The sequence below is a fragment of the Meles meles genome, chromosome 2, assembly GCF_922984935.1.
Source record: "Meles meles chromosome 2, mMelMel3.1 paternal haplotype, whole genome shotgun sequence".
NCBI lineage: Eukaryota > Metazoa > Chordata > Mammalia > Carnivora > Mustelidae > Meles > Meles meles.
The window spans coordinates 181,986,825-182,007,826 of NC_060067.1; the positions used below are offsets into that span (position 1 = coordinate 181,986,825).

Below are 21,002 nucleotides of genomic sequence, written 5' to 3' on the forward strand. Positions count from 1 at the left end.
AAATTTACTTAGATCTCAGGACAGATAAAAAGCACACAGAAAATAGGGTTGTAGAATAATTTGCAACAAGGAAATTCTTCAAGATACATGAGGATCTGATCAGATAAAGGTTACTCTTAGAAGGGATCCAAGTCATTGAATGACAGAATTTTTCATTTATATATTTAGCTGTTGTGTTGTTGAGTGTAAACAACTTTGACATGTCTTTTTCTAAAATCAAGACTCTTATCATTTCATAACACTTCATCTTGTACCATTAAAAGATCTTAAATTCCTCTTTGAAATAAATTCAGATAGTCCCTGACTAACAGTGGTTTGACTTGGGATTTTTCAACATTTCAATAGTGCAAAAGCAATACACATTCACTAGGAACCACAGATTTTGAACTTGGATCTTTTCTTGTGCTAGTCATATGTGGTACGACCTTCTGTGGTGATGCTGGGCAGCAGCCTGGAGCCACAGCTCCTGGCAACCATTCTGTAACCATGCAAACATTCTGGTTTTCACTTTCAGTATAACATCTAATAAATTACATGAGATGCTCAATACTTTATTATAAAATAGTCTTTCTGTCAGATGATTTTAGCCAACTGTAGACTAACTTAAGTGTTCTGAGGACATTTATGGTCAGCTAGGCTAAGCTATGATGTTCGGGAGGCTAGGTATGAAATAAATTTTCAACTTTCAATGGTCTATCCTGGAAGTCCTAAGTCAAATAAGATCTGTAATATACTTTGATTTGCACTGGTTTGGACTTTCCTGGAATCATCCTGCCTATCTACCCACCATTATCTGCTACTTTTCAGTGTTGATCACTCTTTTAAAGGCTACCTTTAAACATTATTCACCTGGGATTTTTATTTTGCTATTTTTGTTTTGAATAGTGCCATTGAACATGTCTCTCAATAGAATAATTCATCTCATTTCCATTTAGTGTAAGAACATGAGTTTTCTCTCTCATTTTACTTTGGTTAGTATTTACCTTACTTTCTTCAGTTTTCTTACTTTTTTTCATTTTTCCTGATTGGCTGAAATTACCATCCATTCTCTTTTTCCATTATCAATGACAAAATGTCAATTTTATTTCCATCCGACTATTACCACACTATCTCAGCAAAATAATACAACAATATCCCTTCCCCACCATGACCCTACATTTGCCCTGTCCTGTTTTTTACTTCCCACCCCTCTAATTACTGTTTTATACTGATATGGTTTTGGCTACCGCCTGTCAGTCTTCTTAGTACTGCTCTTCTATTTCAACAATCCTTACTATTTTCCAAATATTTATTTTATAAATTTCATCATCTATTTTAATATAAATGTATTTATAAATTTAAATAAGTAAATATATTGTTTACTATAGTTTCTTCTTCCCTTCACCTTACCCCTCTTGAATCTTTGTTCTGACTCAACTGTTTAGAGAACTCTAAATTATTTTCATCAGGTAGAATAAGAATGTAATAAACTCTGATTCCCTACATATGTGAAAATGTATTTCTTCAAATAGATAAAATGATGTGTTTGTTGGCTGAGCAAAACAGTCCCTCAGTTATCTGTAGCTATTCTCTTACTGTCTTCTACCTTTTGATGCTGCAAGGAGGAAATTCATTGTTTCTCTGATGCTTTTTCTATTGTGAGTCATCTATTTCCCATCTGGGAACTTGAAAGGCTTTCAAGGTTTTTTAGATTTTAAGAAGCCTAAGCGTAAATTCTATTCTCCTTGGGATCAGTGAGTCCTTGGAAAGGGCTCCTTTCCAAGACTTTTTCTTAAGATCAGAAAACTTTCCCCTCAATATGGGTTCAAGAGCATTCCTCCTCAAAAAAAAAAAGTGTCGAGGCGCCTGGGTGGCTCAGTGGGTTAAAGCCTCTGCCTTCAGCTCAGGTCATGGTCCCAGGGTCCTGGGATCCAGCCCCGCATCGGGCTCTCTGCTCAGCGGGGAGCCTGCTTCCCTTCCTCTCTCTCTGCCTGCTTCTCTGCCTACTTGTGATCTCTGTCTGTAAAGTGAATAAATAAAATCTTTAAAAAAAAAAAAAAGTGTCAGAGTCCTAACCTCCAGTACTTCAGCATGTGACTCTTTATTTGGAAAAAGTCATTACAGAAGTAATCAAATTTAAACAAGATTATTACAGTGGTCCCTAATCCAAACCAAGTGGTGGTCTTACAAAAAGGGGAAATATGGACACAGAGATGTCTCAGGCATGCACTGAGAGAAGATGTTGTGAAGAAAGACATCGAGAAAGAGCCATCTACAAGCCATGAAGTGAAGGTCTAAAATAGACCCTTCCCCCACAGCCCTCAGAAAAAAACAACTCCACCAACAATTTGATTTCAGACTTCCGGCCTCCAAAACAATGAGACAATAAATTTCTGTTTAATCATGGAGTATAAGCTTTGCGCAGTGGCAGTATCGTAGCCAATGAGGTTTATCCGAGGCGCGATTATTGCTAATTAATCATGGAGTATGCAGCACTTAACTGTGGCACCCGCAGCAAACTAATATACCCCTATTTCTAGTTTAGTTATTAATTGCCACTATCTCTTCCCTTTTTTCCTTCTACATTTATTCACATGCTGATGAATTTCTTCCTGCCTGGATTTCTTCTCCTAGACTCTATTTTTTCCTTCCTGACTACCATCTCTTGAATTTTGTTCTTTGTATTTTAAGACACTTCTTACACGTGACTTCCAAGATGCTAATTTCAGTCCCAATGGTGATAGTCCTTTTCAGTTTGTGTACTGAATTTTTATAATGTCGGATCTTGATTGTTAGTTCCAGAAAGTTTCCTTATGCTCTAGTTGAATCTCTCTAAATATGCTTATTATTTCTTTTTTTTTTTTTTATTTCTTTCTTTTGTAAAGGTTATAATCTAGTTCAAATATCTGTTTCAATAAAAGTCTCCTATTCTGGGTGTTCTTTGGTCTTCTTTCCACTGATGCTGGCTTCCTTAGTTGGACCATTATTTTCCTTTGCCTATAAACTCTATTTATCATCAGCAGTCATCTGCTCTTAGGGTCCCTCAGGAACCTGAGAACAGGACAAAAACTGTTAAGTCTTCCAATGAAGTATCAGGAAGCAATTTCTCCATTAACAGGTCTCCCAAATTGTAATCTCAAGACCTAGACCACCAGCAGGCTGAGCTCATCCGTACAACACCTCTGGAAGTGCTCTAAGACAGGAAAGATGAAGCAGGCATCCCAGGACCAGTTGTTCAGTTCACTCAACAAATACCTATTTCATTTTCCGCCATATTTGTTCTACCACAGTAATTCTACTGAGTATTTTATTTAGGGAATTATGTTTCAGTTCCTTTCTTATCCTACTATTTTCCTTTTCAACCACTTTCAATTTCTTTTTTTTCTTTTTCAAATTTTTATTTAAATTCTAGTTAGTTAACATATTGTGTAATATTGGTTTCAGGAGTAGATTTGGTGACTCGTCACTTACGTAAAACACCCAGTGCTCATCATAACAAGTGCCCTCCTTAACACCTGTCACCCATTTATCCCCTCCCCCCCCCACCTCCCTCCATCAATCCTCTTCAGGGGTTTTTTGTTTGTTTGTTTTTTGCTTGTTTTTTCTCTTCGGTTCTTTTATTAACACATTTCCTGCTGAACCCATTGCTAATACTTATAAAGACTTTTAGGGTTTCTTTGTTTAGAAATTATTTTTTAAAGATTTTATTTATGTGACAGAGAGACTATAAACAAGGGGACTAGCAGAGAGAGAAGAAGAAGCAGGCTCCCCGTTGAGCAGGGGGCCCTACCCTGGATTGGATCCCTGGACCCTGGGAAGGCAGAAGCTTTACTGACTGAGCCACCCAGGTGCCCCTAGAAATTATTTTTTATCAAGGGTCAACTACTCAGCTAAGCAAACTTGATAGCTGTTGATTTTTCTCAAGTACATGCCCACTTCATTTATAAATGAAGGTCTATACCAGGAGTCTACAACATTCAACTTGATGGCACATTCAGAAAATGAAAATATTTTTATAGCATTACTGGAAAGGCGATCTGAGAGTATGCATATGACATTTTGTAAAAATTGTGTATCTTCATTGTAAAATTAAACTTTTTAAACAAGAAACTAAGTTGCCTGGATGAACATAACTTTTGCATATTAGGCTTTCTACTTAAAATGACTACGTACAACTCCTGATTAAAACATTTTAACATTTTCTTAATATTCTATATAGTCACCATCACAGGGAAGCTTTATTAGTACAAGTGGTAGCAAATGGCAAAAGAGGAGGCTTTACTCTAAAAGGCTGAAAACTTCTTTTTAACAATTAACCAGCATTCCAACAACTCGACCTCTTTAAATTCTACTTCAAGAATGTTGAAGTTCTTTAAATCTAACAGCTTCTCCTTTTCTTCTATTGAAAACTATGCTAATTCCTTCTGATGATATAAATAAGTTTTGAATACAAATGAATTTTTTATATCAAGTACTTCAATATAGTGTGCTAAAGCTCTGTCATAAGCATACGCTGAATTTGCTCAAGTATTATTAATCCATTCTTAGGATTCAAATGATACCAATTATATGTCACTTCTAAAACTATTTTAACTTCATTCTCCCAAAGCTGCATTATTACTCTGAATCCATAAACTTTGTCAGTACATGTTAATATATTTTTCCACATAATCACTGCACTTTCAAATTAAATCAGGTGCTCAAAATGTCCGTTAAGAATACTGTTTATTGGGGCGCCTGGGTGGCTCAGTGGATTAAGCTGCTGCCTTCGGCTCAGGTCATGATCTCAGGGTCCTGGGATCGAGCCCCGCATCGGGCTCTCTGCTCTGCAGGGAGCCTGCTTCCTCCTCTCTCTCTGCCTGCCTCTCTGCCTACTTGTGACCTCTCTCTCTGTCAAATAAATAAATAAAATCTTAAAAAAAAAAAAAAGAATACTGTTTATTTAAGCCAATAAGTATACTTCAACAAATCTGTAAAGTAAGAACCATTCATATGGAATAATTTGAAATTTTCTTTTAGCTTATAAATCTTCCTTTAGACTGTCATTACTTAAATAGCTAACCACATTTCTTTACCTAAAGCTGAAAAGAAGGTACTACAGTAGCTTAGACTTCATTAAGTTCACCATTTTTACGACTTCATTTAATGCGGAGCTCAGAACTACAGGCAATTTTTAATACACAGGACCTTCTCTGTGAACAAGACAACTTATTACTTAGAATATCAGGGGTTTTTTTAAATATATTGAACTAAATGCACAGCCTAAACCCGGTTATTACCAGTCCCAAATTTCCACTGTTTCCATAATATCTTGTATGTTTCAAGATATTTCCTTTGAATACTTCAGTTTTGAAGCTTCTTTGCCAAGCAAATAATGTCCTTTCAAGCATTTTTCTTCAAGGATTCTTATAGCTTTCTGAGGCCCATTATCAACATTTATGGATCGTATCTACAATGAACACCTTTTCATTAAATACTCTTCTGAATTAGTACTGTCTTTGACAAATCTTGAACATTCTAACAAAATAATTGAAAATGGCAACTTTTTCATTTCCTTTGCCTTACTGATCCCAAACAGAGCGTTCCATACAGGCAGGAAAAAAGAGCAAATTCGGCAAACTAGTGAAATATAGGTTTTACTAACTGAGCAATCCTTTTTCTGGTTTCTTGAGCTCAATCTGATGATCACAACCTCTTAAAAGAATTTTGTTCTACAGGCACCTGGGTGGCTCAGTGGGTTAAGCGTCTAGCTTCAGCTTAGGTCCTGGTCCCAGGGTTCTGAAAAGGAGCCCTGAATATGGCTCCCTGCTCAGTGGGGAGTCTGCTTCTCCTTCTCCCTCTCCTTCTGCCTCTCCCCATCCAGCTCATGCTCTCTCTCAAGTAAATAAATAAATTTTTTTAAAAAGAATTTTATTTTGTGTTCAAAGATGATTTCAAAAGTTCATACTTTTTTTTTAGTAAAATTGCTGTTTTATGAAAAGGTATCAGAGTATTTTATTTGACACCCTTATTTCATTTGATTTAGCCTATAAAGAATTATGGAAACATCATATAATTCTGAGATAATTCTTTACTTTAGAGCCTAATTATTGATGAAATACTTAGTGTTTTGGTAACTCACAAATCAGATGACTTTACAGCTTTTACCAATAAATTAGAGATTACAGTGGGAAAGTAAATATCTGCAGAAATTAAATTTATTTGAATATGCTTGAAATACTGTAAGTCCTTCATTCCTTGGGAAATGCTTCTTGTCAACATTTTAGTCTGTCTAAATTCTTATGCTGTTTTTTTTTTTTAACAAATCTTATCCCAAGAAACTTCTTTAATGAAAAAGACTAAACAAAAACAGTGTACTGAAATATTTTCAGTTCTTTAATAATTTAAATTTTTAAAGTAAGCAAAATACACTTATAATCAAAATATTTTTAAATGAGGTTCTGAAGTTACAAAGGCCTATATTTCCCTTGTTAAAATCAATGGAATTGCATTATGCTCAATTATTGATTATTTTTAGATATAAGCACTAGTATAAATTCTAAAAACAAACATATTGTGAAACTCTATCAAATTCAGGGTTTGAGGAACTTTCCAGAACGCTCGGGGTGAGATGCGGAGGAGCGGCGGCTACCCAGCGGCTACCCAAGCTGCGCCCAGCAACGCGCTCCTTCCCGCCCCCGCCACATCAGCCTGGGCCCTCTCATCAGCTGTAGAAAATAGTGAAAGAAACCACTTACTATGATGTTTGGGGGGGTCAAACCCAATGCCACCCAAGAAGAACTGAAAAAGGCCTACAGGAAACTGGCCTTAAAGTACCACCCTGATAAGAATCCAAATGAAGGAGAGAAGTTTAAACAGATTTCTCAAGCTTATGAAGTACTCTCTGATGCAAAGAAAAGGGAATTACATGACAAAGGAGGTGAACAGGCAATTAAAGAAGGTGGAGCTGGTGGTGGTTTTGGCTCCCCCATGGACATCTTTGATATGTTTTTTGGAGGAGGAGGAAGAATGCAGAGAGAAAGGAGAGGTAAAAATGTTGTGCATCAGCTCTCGGTAACCTTAGAAGATTTATACAATGGTGCAACAAGAAAACTAGCACTGCAAAAGAATGTGATTTGCGATAAATGTGAAGGCCGAGGTGGTAAGAAAGGAGCAGTTGAGTGTTGTCCCAATTGCCGAGGTACTGGAATGCAAATAAGAATTCATCAGATAGGACCTGGCATGGTTCAGCAAATTCAGTCTGTGTGCATGGAGTGCCAGGGCCATGGGGAACGGATCAGTCCTAAAGATAGATGTAAAAGCTGCAATGGAAGGAAGATAGTTCGAGAGAAGAAGATTCTAGAAGTTCATATTGACAAAGGCATGAAAGATGGCCAGAAGATAACATTCCATGGTGAAGGAGACCAAGAACCAGGACTGGAACCAGGAGATATTATCATTGTTTTAGATCAGAAGGACCATGCTGGTTTTACTTGGCGAGGAGAAGACCTTTTCATGTGTATGGACATACAACTGGTTGAAGCACTGTGCGGTTTTCAAAAGCCAGTATCTACTCTTGACAACCGAACCATTGTCATCACCTCTCATCCAGGTCAAACTGTCAAGCATGGAGATATCAAGTGTGTGCTAAATGAAGGCATGCCAATTTATCATAGACCATATGAGAAGGGTTGCCTCATCTCGAATTTAAGGTAAACTTTCCTGAGAATGGCTTTCTGTCTCCTGATAAACTCTCTTTGCTGGAAAAACTCCTACCTGAGAGGAAGGAAGTAGAAGAGACTGATGAAATGGACCAGGTAGAACTGGTGGACTTTGATCCAAATCAGGAAAGACGGCGCCATTACAATGGGGAAGCATATGAGGATGATGAACATCATCCCAGGGGTGGTGTTCAGTGTCACACCTCTTTTTCTTTTTTTTTTTTTTTTAGTGTCAGACCTCTTAATGGGGCCAGTGAATAACACTGCTGGCATTTTATGTGCAGTAGTGAATGAGTGAAGGACTATAATCATAGCTCACTACTTGCTATTGTTGTTTTAATATTCAACTATAGTAGTGTTTTAAAAGTTAAATGAAAAATAAAGTCAAATATAAAAGCTCTGACTTTTCCCTGTATGTATGATGACTTCAGTGTGGAAGATAAGTTTAATATTTGTAAAAACTGCTTAAAAAAAAAATCTCCCCTAGCATTTGTTAGGCCATACCTTGTAATTAATTTCAGTTCTATGTATATGAAACAGCTCAGACCGAAATGCTAGGTGTATGTATTGACTTCAGTGTATGACCCTTAATTATTAAGCTATGAAGTTAAAACTTGTATTTAATTGGCAATCAGACAAAGAATTTGTAGAGAAGTGTTGGTCTATAGTTATGTTAAGTGGGATTCATTGTGATGCCTCTGCATTTATTGCCTCAACTGTTATTGAAGATGGCATGCTATGTAATTTGGCCTGTGGTATCAGTGATAGAAAGGATACCTCTTTAAAGAAGGGGTTTATCATATGCTGCTGCTTGAGGGCTTGCACTTCTAGAATTGCATTCCCTTCTGTGCCATCTTTTTTTGTCCCTTTTTTTAAATATATATATACTTACATATATATATATCTATCAGTCCTGGTTATAACTTTTTTTCCTTCTCTTTGGACCACGATAAGCTTCAGAGTAGTGGCTTCGGGAGCAGGGTAACTTGGAGTGAAGAGACATTTACGTGGAGAAGTGTGCATGTATGAGATAGGAAGGTTTTTTGTTTTTGTTTTTTTTTTAAGTATGTTACAGGCTTACTTTAAATAACTTAACGCTCCGAAGTAACTTTAATTTAATGTTGGTAGTATAGCAAATTATGATGAATAGCTTTAATTGTAAGTTTAAAAGTCATGTTCACAAGCTTAAATCTGGTTATCAGAATTAAGCAATTGGAATGTATGAATGTCTCCTTAATATACTGATTACAAAGCAAAAAAAAAAAAAAAAAAATTCAGGGTTTGACAAATTGTCACATCAAAAGGCCATAATAAATAAGTAATTAAAAGTTACATAACAAGCAAGAAAATAAACAAAATTCATTGTTTTCTGTTAGAAAATACTGATAAGAATTAGCTAACAATCATGCTCTTTTCTGTTAGCAGTAAAATAATTATGAAAATTAAGACAAAATGAAAGAATTTTGGGGTGCCTGGGTGGCCCAGTCGGTTAAGCATTCGACTCTTAATCTCAGCTCAGGTCTTGATCTCAAGGGTTTTGAGTACAAGCCCCGCATGGAGCCTACTTGAAAGAAAGAAAGAAAGAAAGAAAGAGCTGATGTACACACATATAACTTTACCAAATATTAAATAATAAACACATACAAAATGAAAATAATAATTAGATGGTAAATTATTTAACAGGAAAGTCAGGTGGAAGGGCTACATAATACAGCCACAGAACAACCCTGTCTGACCATGTTTCCTATGCACAACCATCCAGGCTACTGTATTGTGGATGGAAGTTTCTGTGACTTGTCCTGCATAACGGACCACCCAGGCCTGCATGGAGGCAGGCAGGTTAAAGAAGGCTGCTTATAAGACTTGTGCTGCTGAATGATCTCGGGAGCCTGGTTGGCTGACATTAGCTAGCGTCCGGGTCAGAACTGGTCCTTCTGGTCTAGACACCAAGAGCTCTAAACTTTGCTTTGCGTCCCCTCTAGCTCCAGGCTGGGCAGGCCCCCAAGAAGAGAATCCGAAAGGAGAGGCCAGCACATATGGCCCAGGCTCCTTGAAGATGTAAAGACGTGGTAACACAGAAATGTTATCTCTGTGTTAACTCGCTCTAAACTGCACAGAGACAAACAAATGCTTAACTTCACACCTCGTCATTTGCCCTATAAATACCACTCAAACAGGGATGGTCAGTTAGAAGTTTCGCCTGAGAGGAAGACGCTCCGCTCGGGCCTCTCAATCTGGACCCCAGCCGGGCTGTCTCCACAAGGCTTCCCCAGCTAATGAGGTTGGACACTGTAAGTACCCAACTGGATGTAACTCTTCCTTATTCTCCTTTACTGCTTACTATTGCCCTCATTTATGCATAGATTTCCCTTTTCTTCTATTTGCACTACGTTTTTTACTTTATAATGAAGTGTTTTCCTCCCCACTTCCCCCTCGAAACTGAGTTATGCTGCTGTGAATCCTTCCTTTAGAAGTTACCTAAGTAGTTTACAAAAGGATCACCATATAGAATAATGTTCAAATATGATTTCACCTATTATAAATCTTTGAATGTTTCATAAAATGCTTCTATGTTTGAAAAACATAAAAAATATGCAGCCATCAAAATCTTGCCTTATAACCCACATCACCATGCTACAGCACAAACTCGAAGCCGCTAACTTTGCTCCAGCTAACTCTTGCCATTAGTGAGTATGGACCCAGTCAGTGTTACCAGGTCTTCCAATTTTTCCAAATATGAAGAAATTGCACCATGCAATCTTCCACTTAATACCAGTATCCAAGACCCCTCTACAGGCCAAAATTTGGCCTGCAGTCCTTTCAATTTACAACTTCTGCCGCAGACAGATCAGTACTAGCAGCTGGTGTGGGTACCCATAGTAATTTTTAATGTCAATATCCATTTCCAAATCATTGAGTGAAATACTTGGGTACATTTCTATAGGAACACTGTGGAGTTAGTGATGGCAAAAAAAAAAAAAAAAAAAAAAACCTAGGAATATGCTAACAAATGGCAGTTCCTTTAAAGAAGCATACAAGGACACAGAGTGGTTGACTGGAACAGCTACTTAATTAGAGCAGAGCAAGTGAATTCCCCTAAGAATGGAGGACATCTCCTTTTACGCATCTCTGAGTCTACTGTGTCAACTCGCACTAGACCGGAGCATTACTCCACTTTCCTCAATGGCTCCGATAATAATGCTAGGAGCAGGCACACAAGAAATCTACTTTCCCAAGATGCCAAATTGTGAGTATAAACGATGAAGCCACAGCAAAGCACAGGCCCAGTTCCTTCAGTCCATCTACTATAGTATCAACTATATGCTTTGGCAGTCAAGTTATTTAAGGGCTGGTTTGATGGTCTAGTGTGAAAATTATTATGTTTAACCAGAGCTGAGGCTAAATGAAAGATAAGCCATCTATTTCATGAAGGCGGGCCAAGAAAGTATTTTCATGCACTACCAACATTTCCCTCAAAATAATTCTCTAGTTTTACACAGTTTCATTTTTAAGAATTAATCTTACCCAAAAAAAAGTATTACTCAGAAAGATTTATATACAAGGATAGTCATTCTTGTTATATATGGTAGTATTTAAGATATAAAATGTCATATACAATATTTATAGTGATAAAGAGTTGAAAACAGTGTAATATCCAACAATGGTAAGTTAAATAATAAACTGTTACATCCGTAAAGCAGAGCACTATGTAGCTATTAAAAACATACTTATAATTTATCAAAATTTATCAAAACCAAGTTAGACTCTAATTTTACATAATAAATATGTGTGTATTTGCATGTGTATGTATATATATTCTATAGAAAAAGACATGTATACATACACATATACAGGCAAACATTTACATATATACACATACATATTCTATATTTTTACAGGTGTGGAGCAATGTATACCAAAATATTAGTGGTTAGTCCACAACTATAGATGGCTTTTTATTTTCTTCTTTATACTTTTCTATATGTTTCAAATTTTCTATAAGAACATGTGTTACTTTTAGCAATCAGGAGGAAAGTATGCTAAAAAAGGGGAAAGGTTGGTTTTGTTTTGTTTTTTTAATGAACAACCAAGGCTACATTTTTTAAATTCTAGAGCAAGAGTTAGCAAATTTTTTCTCTAAAAAGCCAGACAGTAAATATTCTAGGGCTCATGGCAGATTGTCTCTGTTTGGAACTACCAAGTCAGACATTATGGCGCAAATGTCATAAATAATACTTAAATAAGCATGGCAATGTTCCAATAAGACTTTATAGACAATGAAATCTAGATTTATGCAAATTTCGCACAATTTTTCCTTTTGATTTCTTAGCCACTTAAAAATATAAAAACCAGGGCGCCTGGGTGGCTCAGTGGGTTAAGCTGCTGCCTTCGGCTCAGGTCATGATCTCAGGGTCCTGGGATCGAGTCCCGCATCGGGCTCTCTGCTCAGCGGCGAGCCTGCTTCCCTCTCTCTCTCTCTGCCTGCCTCTCTGTCTACTTGTGATCTCTCTCTGTCAAATAAATAAATAAAATCTTAAAAAAAAAAATATAAAAACCATTTAGCTCATAGTACAAAAACAAGCAGCAAGTCAAATGTGACCCACCACAAGTTTGCCAACTCCTGCTACAGAACAGACAAAATGGTCTAAGACTGTAAAATGTCCAATCCTACTGGCATTAACAACTACAGTTTTTTAAATTACCATAACACAGTGATAAAATAGTTAATAAGAAAAAAATACCTAATAATAATACAACTTCTAAGTAAAACCCTTTTTTTTTTTTAAGATTTTATTTATTTATTTGACAGACAGAGATCACAAGTAGGCAGAGAGGCAGGCAGAGAGGGAGGGAAAGCAGGCTCCCCGCTGAGCAGAGAGACCAATGCGGGGCTCGATCCCAGGACCCCGAGATCATGACCTGAGCCGAAGGCAGAGGCTTTAACCCACTGAGCCACCCAGGAGCCCCAGTAAAACCTTTTTGATATATTACTTGCAAAATGGACTTCATGATAACTGAATGGGTAGGCTTACTACGTAGGGTTAGTAATATTACCCAATTAAATGTTAAGAGATTATCTCCTAAAATTAGGAATTAGGTTTTGAAAAAATTCATCTTAAATGATTTTATTTGACATCCATTAGATGGAACACTGTCTACTGCAGGCACTTTTAGTGCCTTTTAGTCCATGGTAAAAGAAACACATCAGTAAGTTCTAAGATTTAAGTTTGACCAAATACAGGAATTAAGACCAACTATATCCTATATTAACTAAGAAGGGATAGCTTTTTAATTACCTAGCTTTTAGATCATATTCTACTTCACTCTTATCAGAGTAGAAATTCATCTCAAGAGTACATTTTTCTACTTGAAATGGTATCCTCTTCTAAAGAATGGACAAACTAACTCCTGTTCCATAGAAGCTGGGTTTCACTGGATTAGCTCAGAGATGTCTTTGCTCCTAAAACCTTTAACGAATGCTGGGGTGCCTGGGAGACTCAGTGGGTTAAGTCTCAGCCCTGTTGGTTTCGGCTCAGGTCAGGATCTCATGGCTCCTGAAATGGAGCCCTGAGACAGGCTTGCCACTAGACACAGTCTGCTTGATATTCTCTCCCTCTGCTCCTCTGCTACTCTGCCCCTCTGCCCCCTTCCCCCCACTGGTTCTCGCTCTTAAATAAATAAATAAATCTTAAAAAAAAAAAAAAAAAAAAACCTTTAACTAAGGTAAGGAAATTAAACCTACTGTTACCATGGTAACTGACTTGCCTAATTGCTTGAGGGCTAAACTGAATAAAGTATCCCAACCTTCTTAAAAAGCATTAAAAAAAAAAAAAAAAACCCCACTGGTAAGTACAAATAATCGTTTCAGGGCCAGGAAGAAATTGTTAGTAAGTAGTGAAATATCTAACTGTTAGGTATTTGTTTAACATGAACAAATTTTCACCTACTACTTAAAATGGTTCACCTTTATTTTTTTCAAACCTGACGCGGGGCTTGATCCCAGGACCCTGTGATCATGACCAGAGCCGAAGGCAGAGGCTTTAACCCACTGAGCCATCCAGGTACCCCTGATCAAATACAGATTTATAAATTCTGATTATTTACTCAAAAATCAAGAATGTTTACAATGACTCTGAAATTTGCTAACAAAATGTCATAAAAGAGTAATTACAGTACATAAGCTATAATTTTAATTTCTCACTTTTGGTATTTATGCAAATTTTCAAATATCCATTTGAAATATTGAGTTTCACAATATTCCTCTGAGGAAGAAAACTATCACCATCGCTGTATAACAAAGGAAAATGTATCAAAAAAGAAAACTAATAACAAAGACTAGCTAATTTTGCAGAAGTTAGCAGACTACTCTAATGGTAAAAATTATGCTATGAAGAGGTAGTAAAGTAGAATGGAAAGAAATCTGGACTTAGAGTCAGAAAACTCATACTCTCATGCTGCTTTGTGTCAAGAAAAATTATCCAAAATTTAAAAGACAAAGAGAAGGCAGTATGTCCTTTCAATGTCATAAAGGAGCACAATCTTAACCAAAGATGACTTCATTAGAGAATAGACCTTTGTATGACTTGCTATTCAGTACTGATAAAAACTGAGGCTCTGTAAAGTTACTTGTTAACTTGCAAATTTTTGTCTAGTAAAGGTACAACTGAATTCTGTCCAGTAGAAAACATAATCTCAAAAGCTATGCTTTTTACTGCTCTGTAGGGATGGTTTTTGTATCTAACCCAGAAATTTTATTCCAAAATTCTTTCTCCAATATGTATATGTACTGGTCAGTTTTATGTGTCAACTTAACTAGGGGGTTACCTACCCAGAGCTAGTCAAACACTATTTCTAGGTAGGTCTGGGAGGGTGTTTCCAGAGGAAATTAGCATTTAAATAGGTAGACTTTGTAAAGAAGACTGCCCTCACCAATAAGGGTGGACATCATCCAGATGTCCAAAAAACATCTGAGTCTCAAAAAAACTAAAAGGCAGACAGAGGGCAAACTGTCTCTCCATTTAAGCTGAAACTTCCATCTTCTCTTGTACTCCCACATCAGCACTCCTCAGTTCTTGGCTGTCATACTAGGAGGAGAACTAGACCACTCGCTCCACTGCTTTGTAGGCCTTCAGGTTTGGACTACAATTACATGACTATATTTCCTGGACCTCCAGCTTGGAACAACAAATTGTGGAGTTTCGCCCTCCACAATTGCATGAGCCAATCCCCCACAATAAATCTCTTTCTGTACATCTATATATATCCTACTGGTTTGTTTTTCTGGAGAACCCAATCCACTATATCTTTGTTCCTCTTTGAAATAATTTTATCCCCTGCTGGTTCTCTAATTAATGAGCTAAATAATGTGACATATGTTCATTCTATATTTGTATGAGAACCAGTCTTTAATATTTTGGAAAATTATACTTTGACGCTTTGCTACTTGGTATCCATGTGATCTTGGACAAGTCACTTTACTTTTTTCATTTCCTCATCTGTAAAATGGGGTTAAATTCCTACTATATTACTTGCTTTGTTATATTATTTATTTTTTTAAAGATTTTATTTATTTGACACAGAGAGAGAGAGCATAAGCAAGGGGGAGGAGAAGAGGGACAGAGAGAATCAGACTCCTCACTGAGGAGGAGTCCCCAGGGGAGCTTGATCCCAGGACCCTGGGATCATGACCCCAGCTGAAGGCAAATGCTTAACTGATTGAACCACCCAGGGTTCCTATATTACATATTATTAAATATTATATTACCGGGGGGCCTGGGTAGCTCAGTCATTAAGCATCTGCCTTTAGCTCAGGTCCTGACCCCAGGGTCCTGGGATAGAGCCCCGCATCGGGCTCCCTGCTCAGTGGGAAACCTGGTTCTCCCTCTCCCACTCCCCCTGCTTGTCTCGCTGTCTTTCTCTCTGTCAAATAAATAAATAAGATCTTTAAAAAAAAATAAATATATTACTTGCCTTACTGCATTAATATAAACAGTGATAAATAGGATGTCACATTTTTTAATCTATAGTTACACTAAGTTGGTATATTGATAGTGTTAGCTAGGATGTAACAGAAAGTTACTCAAATTAGAGGCCTGAAAGCTATCAGCAGAAGGGAGAAGGGGAAGGGACAAAAGCAGGGAAGCAATGTGTTTTGTTTTATAGAACCAGCAGTTTGACCAATAAGATACCCAGCCAGATGGTTTCAGCTAATAGCTCCTTGCTAGGTGTTTCACCTAATAGCTTCTTACGTGAGACAGTTTGAGCCCTCTTGGACTGGTTGAGGACCTGAGCAGAAGCCCCAAGCTGTCTTGAAGTTATCCTTAACTCATTATAATATGAAGATATCCTTCTATGGGGAGGAGTTTTCCCCCATTTTTTGAACATACTACGGATGCACTAGCATGCTGACATGCTAGGCATAAATAGTTGAACCGAAGTGCCTAGGTAACAAAATATGTATAAGTTCCTTGATGTATATACAAGCTCCCTCCCTCCACCCCTAAATACACTGAATAAAACCCTCATATACCAACCCCACAGGGAGACAGTGCTTTGAGAGCAATCCCCCTGTCCCTCCCTTACTATGAGAGGTAATAAAGAGTTCTTTGCTTTCAATACTTCCTTGTGTTGTGTTCAATTTTTTTTTAAGATTTACGTAGTTATTAGAGAGAGAAAGCATGAGTAGGGAGAGGCGGAGGAGCAGAGGGAGAGGGAGATAATCCTCCAGCAGACTCCCTGCTGAGCACGTAGCCTGATACTGGGCTCAATCATAGGACCCTGAGATCAAGACCTGAGCTGAAACCAAGAGTCTAATGCTTAACTGACCAAGCCACCCAGGCACTGTGTTCAATTTAATGCATCCCAAGGAGCAAACCCTTTGAGTTCAGTTACAATAAAAATTATGATAGATCTTTTACTACTGTTATACCTCATTCTCTTTAGCGTATTGAGAGGAATCAAGGAAAGACAACCAAATTCATACCAACTAGACAAAGTTTATAAATTTATCAAAAATTAAGTACTGAAGTGCTTCATCAGTATAATGTTCTTTTAAAGGATAAATTCAAATAGAGAGAAAATTGATTCATTTATCCAAGAAGACTTCATTCTTACCCATCAGACCTGACCCAAGGAGTACTGGATTTCAACATGAATCCACTTTTTTTTCATCTGTAACTATACTGTACAAACTGTATTTAGGAAGTTTCCAAATACAATCTAAATTACAACAGTAATAATCATATACTCATCTAACTTTCTGTGTATGTAGAAAGTAGTAAGACTGATTTTAAAAAGAAAGTGTCAATGACTTGTAAAATGGGATTAGTAAGTATTTAAAAAAAAAAAAACCTAACATAGCCTATAAAACCAAAGCAGTTTAAATGTTTCAGCAGTTCGGGGTGCCTGAGTGGCTCAGTGGTTTAAAGCCTCTGCCTTCGGCTCAGGTCATGATCCCGGGGTCCTGGGATCGAGCCCCGCGTCGGGCTCTCTGCTCTGCGGGGAGCCAGCTTCCTCCTCTCTCTCTGCCTGCCTCTCTGCATAGTTGTGATTTCTCTCTGTCAAATAAATAAAATATATATATAAAAAAAAAAAGAAAAGAAAATTTAAATGTTTCAGCAGTTCAATTTGGTTACCTATGCCCTAATTTTGGTTAGATTCTGTGAGTTTCACCTGTACATTATGTTCTTTTTACTGAGAGGCAAATTCTAGTCACAAAGTCTTTCAAATTTAATCAACAATGCAATGAACTTTAAAAATTCTGGGTTTGCATAAAACTTCTAAAAGAAAACAGGCAGTTAACTTTTGGACATCAGTCTTAGCAATATTTTTGGAATCTGACTTCTCAGGCAGGGCAACAAAAGCAGAAAACAAAACAAAAGAAAACAAAACCAAAAAACAATTAGGACAACATCAAACAAAAAGCTTTTGCACAGTAAAAGGAAACAACCAACAAAACAAAAAGGCAACCTACAGAACAGAACAAGATATTTGCAAATGATATATCCAATAAAAGATTAATATATTCAAAATATATAAAGAAATCATACCAAAAAATCTGATTAAAAAAATGGGCAGAGGACCAGAATAGACATTTTCCAAAGAAGACAAACAAATGGCCAATAGACACATGAAAACATGTTCAACATCAGTAATCATCCTGGAAATTCAAATCAAAATTTGAGATACCACCTTACATATGTCGGAATGGCTACTATCAAAAAGACAAGAAATAACAAATGTTAGCAAGGATGTAAAGAAAAGGAAACCCTTGCGCTCGGTTGATGGAAATGTAAATTGGTGTAGCCACCACAGGAAACAGTATAGAGGTTCCTCAAAAAACTAAAAATAGGTATAACAAACAATCCAGTAATTTCACTGCTGGGTATTTACCCCAAAAAAAATGAAAACACTAATTCAAAACCACCTAAAGCATTTTATTGTATATAATGTTTATTGCAGCATTATATACAATAGCCAAGATAGGGAAGCAACCTAAATGTCCACCTATGGGGGAATGGACAAAGAAGATATGGTATACAATGGAATACTACTCAAAAAAAAAAAAAAAAGAATGAAATCTCGCCACCTGTGACAAAAGGGATGGCCCTGGAGGATATTTTGCTAGGTGAAATAAGTCAGAGAGACAAATCCTATATGATTTCCCTTATATGTGAAATCTGAGAAACAAAACAAATGAACAATCAAAACCAAAACAAGACTCATAAATACAAAAAACAAAATGGTGGTTGCCAGAGGGAGGGGGGTTCAGGAACAGCCAGAATGGACAATGGGGATTAATAGGTACAAACTTTCAGTTATAAAATAATTAAGTCAGTAAGATGAAAAGTACAGCATAGGGAATATAGTTAATAATACTGTAACAATTTTGTATGGTAACAGATGGTAACCACACTTATCATGGTGAACATTTCATTCTGTATATACAGTTGATCCTTGAACAACATAGGGGTTATGGACACCAACCCACCACACAGTCAAAAATCCACCAATTTGACTCCCCAAAACTTAACTACTAATAGCCAACTGTTGATGCGCAGTCTTACTGATTTTATAAAAAATTAATATGTATTTTTTTAGGGCACCTGGGTGGCTCAGTGGGTTAAGACTCTGCTTTCTGCTCAGGTCATGATCTCATGACCTGATCTGGATCAGTGGGTTAAGACTCTGCTTTCGCCCAGGTCATGATCTGGGATTGAGTCTCGCATTGGGATCCCTGCTCAGCAGGGAGCCTGCTTCCTCGCTTTCTCCGCCTGCCTCTCCGCCAGCCTCTCCGCTTACTTGTGATCTCTCTCTCTCTCTGTCAAACAAATAAATAAAATCTTTTTTTTTTTTTAAGATTTTATTTATTTATTTGACAGATAGAGATCACAAGTGGACAGAGAGGCAGGCAGAGAGAGAGAGAGAGGAGGAAGCAGGCTCCCTGCCAAGCAGAGAGCCCAATGCGGGGCTCGATCCCAGGACCCTGGGATCATGACCTGAGCTGAAGGCAGAGGCTTTAATCCACTGAGCCACCCCGGTGCCCCAATAAAATCTTTTTAAAAAATGTATTTTTTAAGTTATATGCATAAAGTAAGCTAGAAAAAAAACATTTCATTAAGAAAATCATAAGGAGGGGTGCCTGGGTAGTTCAGTTTGTTAAGCATCTGCCTTTGGCTCAGGTCATGATCTCAATGGCGTCCTGGGATGGAACCCCGCATCGGGCTCCCTGCTCAGTAGGAAGCCTGCTTCTCCCTCTCCCACTCCTCCTGCTTGTGTTCCCTCTCTCACTGTCTCTCTCTATCTCTGTCAAACAAATAAAATCTTAAAAAAAAAAAAAGAGAATCATAAAAAAAAGAAAACACATTTATAGTACTGTGACTGAAAAACATTCATGCACAAGTGGACACGTTCAATTCAAACCCATATTGTTACTATGTTGCACACCTGAAACTAATAACATGTCAACTATACTTCAAAAAATTCTGGGTTTGCTTTCTTTTAATTTATCACGTATTTTCTGAAAATATAACCTCACCCTTTAAGTTTACCTACACTTACCAATATACTAGCAACTACTTTTTTTTTAATTAGCAACTAATTATACACACACACACATACACACACACCCCCAATCTATAACTTATTGTAGAAAATATAATTTATAGGGTATTCTTCTGCATTGTTTTTGAGAATTCTTTCTACTTTTCAATGTACTAACAGGAATAGGAGGGGGTAGAGGAAAACAAAGAAGAATCAAAGAATCCATGACAAAGCCCTCATTAAATCCCTAATTAAAGAGGCTTTCAAGACTTTCATTAATCTGTTGCTAGATTTCTGGTAATCTTAATTTCCTCTCAAATAACCCAGGCAAGCAAATTAGAAAAGCTAAATAAAACTACCTAGGGGATTTTTTTAAAATATTTTATTTATTTATTTATTTGACAGAAATCACAAGTAGGTAGAGAGGCAGGCAGAGAGAGAGAGGGGGAAGCAGGCTCCCTATTGAGCAGAGAGCCCCACTCAGGGCTGGATCCTAGAACCAGAGATCAGGACCTGAGTGGAAGGCAGAGCCTTAACCCACTGAACCACCCAAGCATCCCTCACCTAGAGCATTTGGTTTGGATAGTAAGTCACTGAAATTTGAAAAGTAACAGGATGGGTTTTTTTGAGATTATTTATTATAGATATCACCAAATGTTCCTAACTACCAAGTATTACATATGATTGATATTAATAAAGTCAACTGAAATAAAGTATAAATGAAACCAATGAAATAAATATAATAAAATACCATTAAAACACTAGCAACAGGGAAAAAAGATAAATGCCTCTCTCTATGCTGTGTCACTGTGAGAAGCCACACTGCCCATAAACCAGGAACACAACTTGACCTGAACTGAATCCATAGCTCAGTGAAGTGCTTTATAACTGAATTTCACTATCCAACTGAATAATTCATTATTTTTAGTGAATTTCCTCTGTTCTGTAAGTAGCTACAGCCAGTCAGCTGAAATCAACCATTATAAACTGGGAAAACGGTAGAGAAAGTTTTCGAGTAAGTCAATTTAAAACTTGCTTAGGCTGCCCATTTTTCCTTTTATATTTATTACTGTTACTTCACATGGCCCGAGATGAAATTGTATAGGACTCATTATCAAGGGTACATTGATGGTTGCCCACCCACCATCCATTTCACCCAACACCCTTTTTATGGCCATAAACTTAATTTAGAACAGACCAGTTATTTACCCACAAAGGCAGCATGCTTCAGGAAAGCTGCCCTCACTCCCAGCTCCCACGGTAAACCCAAGTGATCTACAA

General features: G+C 37.2%; 1 protein-coding gene, 1 non-coding gene and 1 pseudogene across 6 annotated transcripts in view; 2 read left to right on the forward strand and 1 right to left on the reverse strand.

Annotated features, from left to right (window-relative positions):
* WRN (WRN RecQ like helicase) overlaps positions 1-21,002 on the reverse strand; it is a 146,246-nt gene that overhangs the window by 113,470 nt on the left and 11,774 nt on the right. The window lies entirely within an intron of this gene.
* On the forward strand, positions 2,383-7,940 carry LOC123936956 (annotated as a pseudogene).
* LOC123937713 lies at positions 2,393-2,533 on the forward strand. Its single transcript, XR_006817526.1, has one exon. It is a non-coding gene; the product is annotated as a U4 spliceosomal RNA (small nuclear RNA).